Source organism: Erinaceus europaeus, chromosome 4 (genome assembly GCF_950295315.1).
Source record: "Erinaceus europaeus chromosome 4, mEriEur2.1, whole genome shotgun sequence".
Taxonomy (NCBI): Eukaryota; Metazoa; Chordata; class Mammalia; order Eulipotyphla; family Erinaceidae; genus Erinaceus; species Erinaceus europaeus.
Genome location: NC_080165.1, coordinates 41,474,786 through 41,484,830, shown reverse-complemented (window position 1 = coordinate 41,484,830; position 10,045 = coordinate 41,474,786).

Genomic DNA, 10,045 nt, shown 5'->3' with positions numbered 1-10,045 from the left:
CAACTCAACTTTTCCAAACTTCTAATGAAATATTTAATTATAAGACTCTACAGAAGGATAGTGAAGCAAAGCATTTTCTGTCATAGCTTCTTTCTTACTAGCATTTTGGCCATGAAATCCTGAAGAATATCCATCATTCTTGAACATAAACACAACTGAGGTCAAGAGTAGATCCTTCTCGCTAGTCCAGTCTCAGAAAACAAACAAAAACAACATTCTGCAAAGAAAGATAATTCATGGAATTTCAGAAGCTCCTAGTTGCTAAATGAGTATTTCATGTAGTAAATCAGAAAACCAGAGTGCAGATTTCCATTTGTTGGTCAACCCCAAATCACATCTCTGTAACTATGGAAAAGAATGAGAGGCAAGTTTTGAAGTCTCTCAAGGTCTTGAGAGACAAGCATACAGGGAAAAGATGAATTATGTCAACCTGAAATTCTCTACAAAAGTATATAATAAAAAAACTCTTGGATCTGCTTTTCTCACCCAGAGGCAAGACACACCTATGTAAGGCCTATCTCTCAGTTTCCCAGAAGATCTCTCCAAATCTCAGGTGCTCTTTACTCCTTTCCTCCATGAGCCTACTCCACATTTCCGACCAGTTTATTCATCTCCAGCTTGTATTCTGCCAATTCTAACTTTGTTGTGATTCTTACTTGGAGGGATTAGCCTTTAGTTGAAGGCACAGTGTCATCTAGTTAGTGCTTTAGGAAGGATGTGCCTGTCATGTAAATATCTCACTACCAGAGGGATAAGAGGATCTTGGCTATGGACCTTGTATGCTGAAGCATCTTGGACAAGGTCTTTACTTCCCCAAGCCTCAGTTTCCACATTTGTAAAGTGAGAATCGTGCCTACTTTTTGTTTCATATAAATCAAATGGGATATTTGCATATATGCTTTCAAAAGGTTCCATCTTTACCCACAGTGATCCTATGATGAATGTAGCAAATGGCTGAGAATCTATGATGGGTCACATTAGGAGATATAATAAGAATTCTGGCATGTGTCCTGACCTCAGGGAGGTAATGGTGTAGAGCAACACCAATATTTCCCTAACTCTCTTGGGTGAGCATAATAGATGTGCCCAGCTAAGACAAGGGTTTTGCAGGGGAAAAAGATAACACAAGAGCCAAATCTTGCAGGATGATAGAACTCATTAAGAAAGAGGCTGTCAAGGACATTTCAGATGTAAAAGCAGCCCATAAAATGACAAGAAAAATGAGTGCATGGTAAAGGTTAGAATATAGCAAGTATTTCAGAGTAGTGTGTGGGGGGGTTCTAATGTGAATTGTAGAAAGAAAGGACACTTAGGAAGGAGGAACTCCTGGGATATATATATATCATGAAGTGTCATGTACTTTTCTAGTACTTCATATGTATGAACAATCCCATGAAGGCTGTTATTAGCCTCCTTTTTTATAAGAGGAAATCAAAGTTTATAGAAGTGAAGTAACTTGTTCAAGGTCATACAAGGGGGAATTTTACCAGAAGAAATTGGGTATTGTTATAAAACTTCTGAGGAGTCACTGAGGTTGTTGCAGCAGGTTTTGAGGTGCCTATTCAGATATACTTCTATTTATTCTAGTGCCTATTTGTTTCCAGGTTTTTAGATAATTTCTTGTCAGTCTATATAACTGATAAAGTATATGTCACTTTCTCAGGTGGAAACTTACATTGTTTGCTCAAATACATTATAATCAACTATTTTCTTGGGCTTATCAATAAAGTAATCCAGTATTTGAAGTCTGTTGGGATAGATTATAAATGGAAAATTATACTTATTAGTTGATTATACTTAATGATCAATTAGCTTGACTAATTTTGCTTTCCCTCCTTTGCCTCACAATCATTTGTGAGTAAATTTACGTAAGAGTCCCTGGACTTGAAAAATCAGAAACTTGTGAATAAGGTAAAACACATACAAAAAGTTTTAAATATTAAGTGTTTCTCTCTCTCTCTCTCTCTCTCTAATTTTATTTCTAGGAATTGATCTTAAGCAGTAAATAAGCATGCTAAACTATACATATAAGAACTGTATTATTTCAGTAATAGTCATGAAGTCTATTTGATGTTTGAGTGTTGTTTGGGGTCCTTGGACACCATTAAGGTATCAAAGAATTTTCTGTATTCCCTTTTTTGTTTTTCTAATGAATGAGAAAGAGACCACAGCACTGTTTGGCTCTGGTTTCTGGTGGTACTGGAGAATTGAACAAGGGACCTCAGAGCCTCAGGCATTAAAGTCTTTTTCATAGTCATAATGCTGTCTCCCCAACCTGGTATCAAAGACTTTATTCCAACTCAGCTCAATTTTGATGCTATCTACTGGAGATAGTATTAGGTTCCACAGGTTTAAAGGGTCTGTTTGTCAAGACTGCCCATCATTTCAGATGCCAATTGCAAAGCCAGGCTTCTGGACAAGCATTAACAGAACAGAGGCACTCATAAACCTCTTTCTAGACTTCAGATGTCCATCAAAAAAGCTCATGTTGTTAGGCTGGTGAGATAGCCCACTTGGCCGGTGTACTGCTTTGCCATGTGTGCAACCCAGGTTTAAACATGGCTCCCATCACATTGAAGGAAATTTTGTTTCTGTGGCTTCTTTACCTCTTTTTGCATTTCTGTCTCTATCTAGAAAAAGGAAAGGAAAAGGTTTGATGTCACCTGTTTCTAAAGGATGGGCTGTAGGACAAATGTTTCCCAGATGCCATTCTCAGATTCCATTAATGTAATAGAGGAACGCATAGCTCACTAGATTGTAATTTATTAGAAATTATCAGCCAACTAGTGGAAAAGGAGAGGGAGAAAGGCATGAAACTTTTATTCTCTCTCTCCATGCTCACCATTCTTCCCAAATCTTCACATGTTCACCAACCAACTGGGAAGATCCCTGAAGCTTGCCCTTTTGGTTTTTTATTTTGCTTTGTTTTATGGACAGAGAGAAGTTGAGATGGATGTGGAAGCTCTAGCTGCACCACTGTTTTACCACTCATGAAGCGCCCACCTTCTGGAGGCCGGGGAGGGACTTGAACATGGGTCCACGTGCATTGTAATGTCTGCGCTCAATCAGGTGAACCCAGCCCCACACCCATTAGGTTGTTAGAGAGGCTTCACTTCATTTTCATGATTGAGTAATTTATTCAGTCATTGGTGATTAAATTGAATCTTCACCCCCCCATTCACCTCTCTAGAGGTCTGAGAGTGGGACTGGATGTTCCAACCCTCTAATGGTAGGTCTAGTTCTTCAAGTAACCAGCCCCCGTCCTCAGTTGCTTCCTGAAATCATTTCATTCACAAAACAAAAGACACCTTTACACTCTCCACACTTGGGAAATTCCGAGGCATTTTTGGCAGCTGTAAACAAGGAACTGTGGAAAGAGACCAAATATGTACTAAAATATATTTATGTGCATTTTTTATAAATCTGAGTATCATAGATGCCACTCAGTTTTTTGGGATAAATTAAGTTTGGCTCCTCATTCCAGGCTAGGATTGGTAGGAAGTTGTAATATTTTTTTTCTAAATTCTGGTTTTCTAGTCTTCTTCTTTAGCATTCTAGAGAATGCTTGCATGTAAGTAGTCCAGAAATTTATCAAAAGTAATTCCTAAAAATTTTACTCTCTAGGATGACATGTTTATAACCAGGCTAGTAAGTTTGATCAGTAGAACAAAAACTCTGCCAATAATAATACTCTGAGCCTAATGAATGGAGAGTAAGCCCTAGGTATCTCTTTAATCCCCATCTTAAGTTTCTTTTGCTTTCAGGAGGCCACCGAAGACTTCCTGATGAATCCTTCAATTCCAAGGAACTCACCCCTTGTGACTAGTCTCAGAACACCATTCCCTTTTGCTACTGCTCTGGTCTTTTTCTCTTTTGACTCAGGCAGTTCAAAATCTCCAACATTTTCCTATCTGCGACTCTAGTTTATTAGACTTTCAAGTGACTCACCTCCCTGAGCACACACTTTTTAGAACAAGGGCCTGTTGACTTACTTGCCCTTGGGATCAAAGAAAGTCCAGATGGCCACAACTCAAAGTATTTGGAAAGAGAAGGAAAGAAAGGCCTCTGTTGTTTTATAATGAACCTACAGCCTAGAAAGCAGGCTCAGTTTCTTCTCAATATATCCTGCCACATTAAAAATTTAATGTCATCCAATTACATCTTTAATAGTAAGTAGAAATCTGGAAAAACTTAACTGTCCCACCAAAGGGACTGTATACCAGCACAGCAGTGATTACAGGACCCTGTTTGAAAAAAAAATGTTTTCAATAACTTAGAGACATATTCTTTATATACTCACTTTTTAAAAGTCAACTACAAATGATATGCAAATTAAGTTTAATCATTAGTATTTCTTTATACACACAGTAGTATAACAGAGTTAAGTCTGGTACTTGTCTTAAGAGTAGTAGGATAATGGTTGAAATTTACTTTTCTTTTTATGCTTCTGCTACTGGGGGTGCTGGATCTTTCAGGTTCTTCCCCAGACTTCAGAAAAGAATTTCAGAGTATAGGCATGCTAGACAGAAGCTGACTAGAAAAAAGGAAAAGTACACTCTGGGGAGACAGAAAATTGGGCAGACTAGACAAAAAACAATGGGTTACAATACACAAAAACCTAGGTTCAAGTCCCCAGCCCCCACCTGAAAGGAAGAAGCTTTACAAGTGGAAAAGCAGTATTGCCGGTGTCTCTTTATCTCTCCCTCTTTATCTCCCCCTCCTTCTCAGTTTCTGTCTCCTAATTAATTAAAACATAAAATCAAGGAAAGCGCTGCCCTGTGGTTGGGGTCTTCTGAGTTGAAATGGGTCTTAGTGGCCCCCTTTCAATGACTTCTGAAGCTTAAAGTGGGCTTACTTTCAGTGCCATAGAAAGACAAACTTTTTTTTTTCCTTTCTTTTCTTTTAATGGTCACCAGGGTTGTTATTGGGGCTTGGTGCCACTCCTGGTGGTTATTTTTTTTTCATTTTTTTTTAAAATGAGTAGTACAGAGGGAAACCTGCAGACCTGCTTCACTGCTCTTGAAGCTTCCCCCTGTAGGTGAGGAGCAGGGGCTCGAACCTGGGTCCTAGCACTTGATAAGAAGTGCACTTAACCAAGTGTGCCATCCAGCCCCAAAAAGCCAAAAAGGAAGGAAGGAAAGAAGGAAGGAAGGAAGGAAGGAAGGAAGGAAGGAAGGAAGGAAGGAAGGAAGGGATTGAAAGGAAGAAGAGGAAGAAAAGAAAAAAATGTAAAAAGCTTTATTGCTATTGTTTAAACACAATCAGATGCTCAAATCGACTTCACCATGCTAGGACAGTAGGAAGTGTCTAAGGCTGTCAGCTTTTCCTGCCCCTGGGCTCACAGCCTCCTGGTTTGAGTGGGGTCCTTCGTAAAATAAAGTCAGTAACAGGTCCTACATTATTCTCTGTTAGTTTAAAGGGAAAAAGAAACAAGAACAGGGTTGGAGAGGTGAATTCTTTATTCAGATTCAATTTTAGGACATTAACTTTCTTTGCAAAATGGCTACTTTCAGCAGAGCACTGAGACCACAGCACCAAAGCTTTCTTCATTGCAGTGGGGGTCAGGCTTGAACCTGGGTCATGTGCATGACAGAGCAGTGCACTATCCAAGTGAGCTTTTTCACTGGTCCTTTTGTCTACGTTTTTATTTGCTTGTTTATTTTTGCCTCCAGGGTTATTACTGGGGCTTGGTGCTTGCACTACAAATCTATGGCTCCTGGTGGCCATTTTTCCCCCTCATATGATTCAAGAGGACAAAGAGATACTGAGGGGAGGGAGACACAGAGAGGGAAAGAGAAAGACAGACTCCTGCAGACCTGCTTCAACACTCATGAAGTATCTCCCCCTGTAAGTGGGGAGTAGAGGCTCAAACCCTGGTCCTATGTGCCCTTAACCAGGACACCACCTGGCTCCCAGTTTATTTATTTTCTACTTTCAGTATCATTTTACTGAAGAAATGTTGATTTACAAAATTATTGTCACAAGGATACATTTCCACATTTCCCAAGCTAGGTGTCAATATATCTTACTCTCCATCAAACCGTTATTGTGATACACTGTAGGGACTTAGCCACCCCCCCCCATCGCCGCTTAGTGCTCCTCCCTTCACTCTCCTGAGACCCCAAATCTGCTTTGATAGACTTCAGTCCACTGAAGATTCATTCTGCATTGCTTCTTAGATTTCATTAGTTCTCACCTATGAGTGAACACCAAGAGTTCTTACTACTATTTTTTTATAGGATGGAGGGGTAGATAGAGAAGAAGAGATAAAGGGACACACATGCAGCATGCTTCACTGACAAGTAGTAACAAAATAAGAATGAAATCTATCTATTTGGCTCTCTTTGGCTCCAGATTCTGTTAAATTAATTGTTCTCTCCCTCTCCCACCCCCACTCCACCACACACATTGGACTTAATGACTCCAACATATACCTCTTATTTCCTGTTTGTAAAATGCCTAACAGGATCCGGGCAGTAGCACACCGGGTTAAATGCACGTAGTACTAAGCTCAAGGATCCCAGTTTAGCCCCTGGCTCTCCCCACCTACAGGGGGTCGCTTCACAAAAGGTGAAACAGGTCTGCAGGTGTCTCTCTATCTCTTCCCCCTTCTCTGTCTTCCTCTCCCCTCTAAGTTTCTCTCTGTCCAATTCAAAAATGGCCCCCAGGAGCAATGGATTCACAATACCAGCTCTGAATACTGAATTCAGCAATGGAGACCATGTCTTTACGTTTCTTGATTAGATGGTCCATTTGGGTTCATCCATGTCCTTCAATGTGTCAATCCTAATAACACCTACCTGACTCAGCAGATGGCTTGTTATCTGGCTAGGCCAAGTACTACAGCTAATTTTTCTCCTTGGTGTGTGTGTGTGTGTGTGTGTGTGTGTGTGTGTGTGTGTGACATAAATAAGGCAGGAGAGAGATAGCTCAACAGGTAGGGTGTGTGCCTTTTCCTGCCTTTGGTCCCAGTCTAAACCCCAGCACTACGTGAGAGAGGCACTGTACAGGGGGAAGCTCTGATATTCCCCCTGCCCCCATCTCTCACTACATCTATCTGAATGAAAAAGTCAGCCTGGGAACAGCAAAATCACACATGCACCAGGCCTCAACTCTGGAGAAAAAAAAAGGACATTTTCTGATTTAAAAAAAAAAGTTTTTTTCTTCTAATTAAAAAACTCAACTAGCAGGGGCCAGGTGGTGGTGTACCTGGTTAAGTGCTTGTGTCACAGTGCACAAGGAATCTGGTTCAAACCCCTGGTCCTCACCTGCAGGGGGAAAGCTTCAGAAGTGGTGAAGCAGTGCTGCAGGTGTCTCTCTGTCTCTCTCCCACTTCCCTCTCAATTTCTGTCTCTATCCAATAATTAATTAATTAATTAATTAAGAAAAAGAAAAAAACCTTAACTAGAGAGTGAACTTCCTAGATTTTTAAAATTTGTTTTTTAAATACTGAATTTTATTCATTTATTTTGTATAAAGACAAAGAAGGTAATTGAGACGGAAAGGAGGGGGAAAAAAGAGAGGGCCACCTGCAGCCCTGATTCACTACTCATGCTGACAGAGGCCAAGGCCAGAGGCTTGAACCCAGGCTCTTGTGCACAGACCCTATACCTTGTAAGCCTCAGGCCCTAGGTTGGATGCCAAAAACTACATAAAACAAGACAGAGGGTTGGTGAAATAACTCACTTGGAAGGTGTGCTGCTCTGCTCTGTGTGGGGCCGAGGTTAGAGCCCAGCCCCCCAAATACTGAAAGAAGTTTTAATGTTAACACATCTCTTTATCTCTCAATCTCTCTCTCTCTCTCTCTCTGCCTACTCTGTATCTTTAAAAAAAAAAGGCTGGGTTTGGGCGGTAGCACAGTGGGTTAAGTGCACATAGTGCAAAGCGCAAGGACTGGCTTAAGGATACTGGTTTGAACCCTCAGCTCCCCACCTGCAGTGAGGTCACTTCACAAGCAGTGAAGCAGGTCTGCAAGTGTCTCTCTTTCTCTTCCCCTTTTCTGTCTTCCCCTCCTCTCTGGATTTCTCTCTGTCCTGTCCAACAACAATGACATCAATGAGGACAACAATGATAACCACAACAATGATAAAACAGCAAGGGCAACAAAAGGAAAAGAAAAAATAGCTTCCAGGAGCACTGGATTCATGGTGCAGGCACTAAGCCCCAGCAATAACCCTAAAGGCAAAAAAAAAAAATGCAAAAATACATCACAAGTCGTGGAGTGATGTTTTGGAATCTCTCTTCCCTTCTTTCTCTGTTATATAATAATAATAGTAATTTACCATGCAGTCATTGACCCCTCCCCATATGAAACAGTCCTTGGCCTTCTCCCTTCATTAAAATTAAATTTTAGTTATGCCTATACATAGTCCTTAGTTTAATCAGTACAGAATTTTATTCCCTTATCTATTTATCAATGAGAGAGTTTTATGGACCTGCATGAGGAAGAAGTTGGTTCATGATGGGGATATAGCCTAGAATTCAATTCTATAGGTATGCCCTGACAACTCCTCCATCTCAGCATTGATACTGAGCTACCCTTTGTTTGGGGCTGAGGAAGGTTTTTCTTCTTTCTACAATTGGGGGGGTGTTGTATTATCTAATTTAAAACAGCATCATGAAAGTTTGCATCCAGTCAGTCTCCCACTATATTAAGAAAACAGTTAAGTCCATAAACAACTGTGAAGTTTTTCAAGGTTACATTTTCATCATATATAAATTTTACATAAAGCACAGTAAGCAAATGTTGAATTCTAGTTACATAATTTCATACCAGTGTGAATTATATGTGAAATTTATTATGAAAATAGTAAGCAAAATTGATGAACAGAGGAGTGGGTCATTGGATAGGCATGTGATCAAGCAAGGATAGTAAAAAAAGTTATGCAGTCTTGGTGGTTGGAAAAATGGGTGTTCAGAACTTCTCAAATTTTCTGTGTTTAAAAATGTTCATAATAAACTGTTGGAAAGATCATTTTATTAGAGTGACAAAAGACTGTAGGGGAGATAGTACAAATATAATTCATCTGGAAGAACCCTCATTTTACCACCCAGAAGGGCCTGGTTAAAGTTTCTGGTCCCCACCTTCAAAGGGGAAGCTTCAGAACAGTGGAGCAGTATTGCAGGTGTCACTTCTCTGTCTCCTTGATCTGATTCTTGCCCTCAAAAAAAAAAAAAAACCATGCAGAAGACTCCCAGAAATCCCAATAATAACCCTGGTAGCAAGCAACAAAGATACAGACTATCTTTAAAGTTCATGTCTTGATTTTATTTCTCCATAATTAGAATTTTACAACAAGTTTAGTGGCTCATTTATTACTCTGTGAGAGAGAACCAGAGCATCATTCTGGTACAGGCAATCCCAGGGATCAAACTCATGGCTTCTTGCTTGAAAGTAAAACACCTTATCTACTGTCCCACTTCATGGATTGCAAAGACACAGATTTTAAAAAATATATATTTATTTATTCCCTTTTGTTGTCCTTGTTTTATTGTTGTAGTTATTATTGTTGTTGTTGATGATGTCGTTGTTGGAGAGGACAGAGAGAAATGGAGAGAGGAGGGGAAGACAGAGAGGGAGAAAGACAGACACCTGCAAACCTGCTTCACTGCCTGTGAAGCGATCCCCCAGCCCCCGCAGGTGGGGAGCCGGAGGCTCGAACCAGGATCCTTACCCCGGGATCCTTACGTTAGTCTTGAGCTTTGCACTACCTGCACTTAACCCACTGCGCTACTGCCCTACTCCCAGGACACAGATTTTTAAACATTTTTGATGACAGTGTTTTTTCCAAAGATTCACTATATAAGAGGGTTTTTTGGTTTTGTTTTTGTTTTGCTTGTTTGCTTTTCCCTGTCTCTTGGTATTCCTTCAGTTGCATCTGCATTTATTTTTGGGGGAGGCTAGTGTAGCACACACATTGGTACTTAAGGGGCTTGGTGGTGGCACACGTGGCTGAGCTCACATATAACTATGCAAGGATCTGGGTTCAAGCCCCATCTGTGGGGGGAAGCTTCATGAGTGTTGAAGCAGTGCAGTAAATGTCTC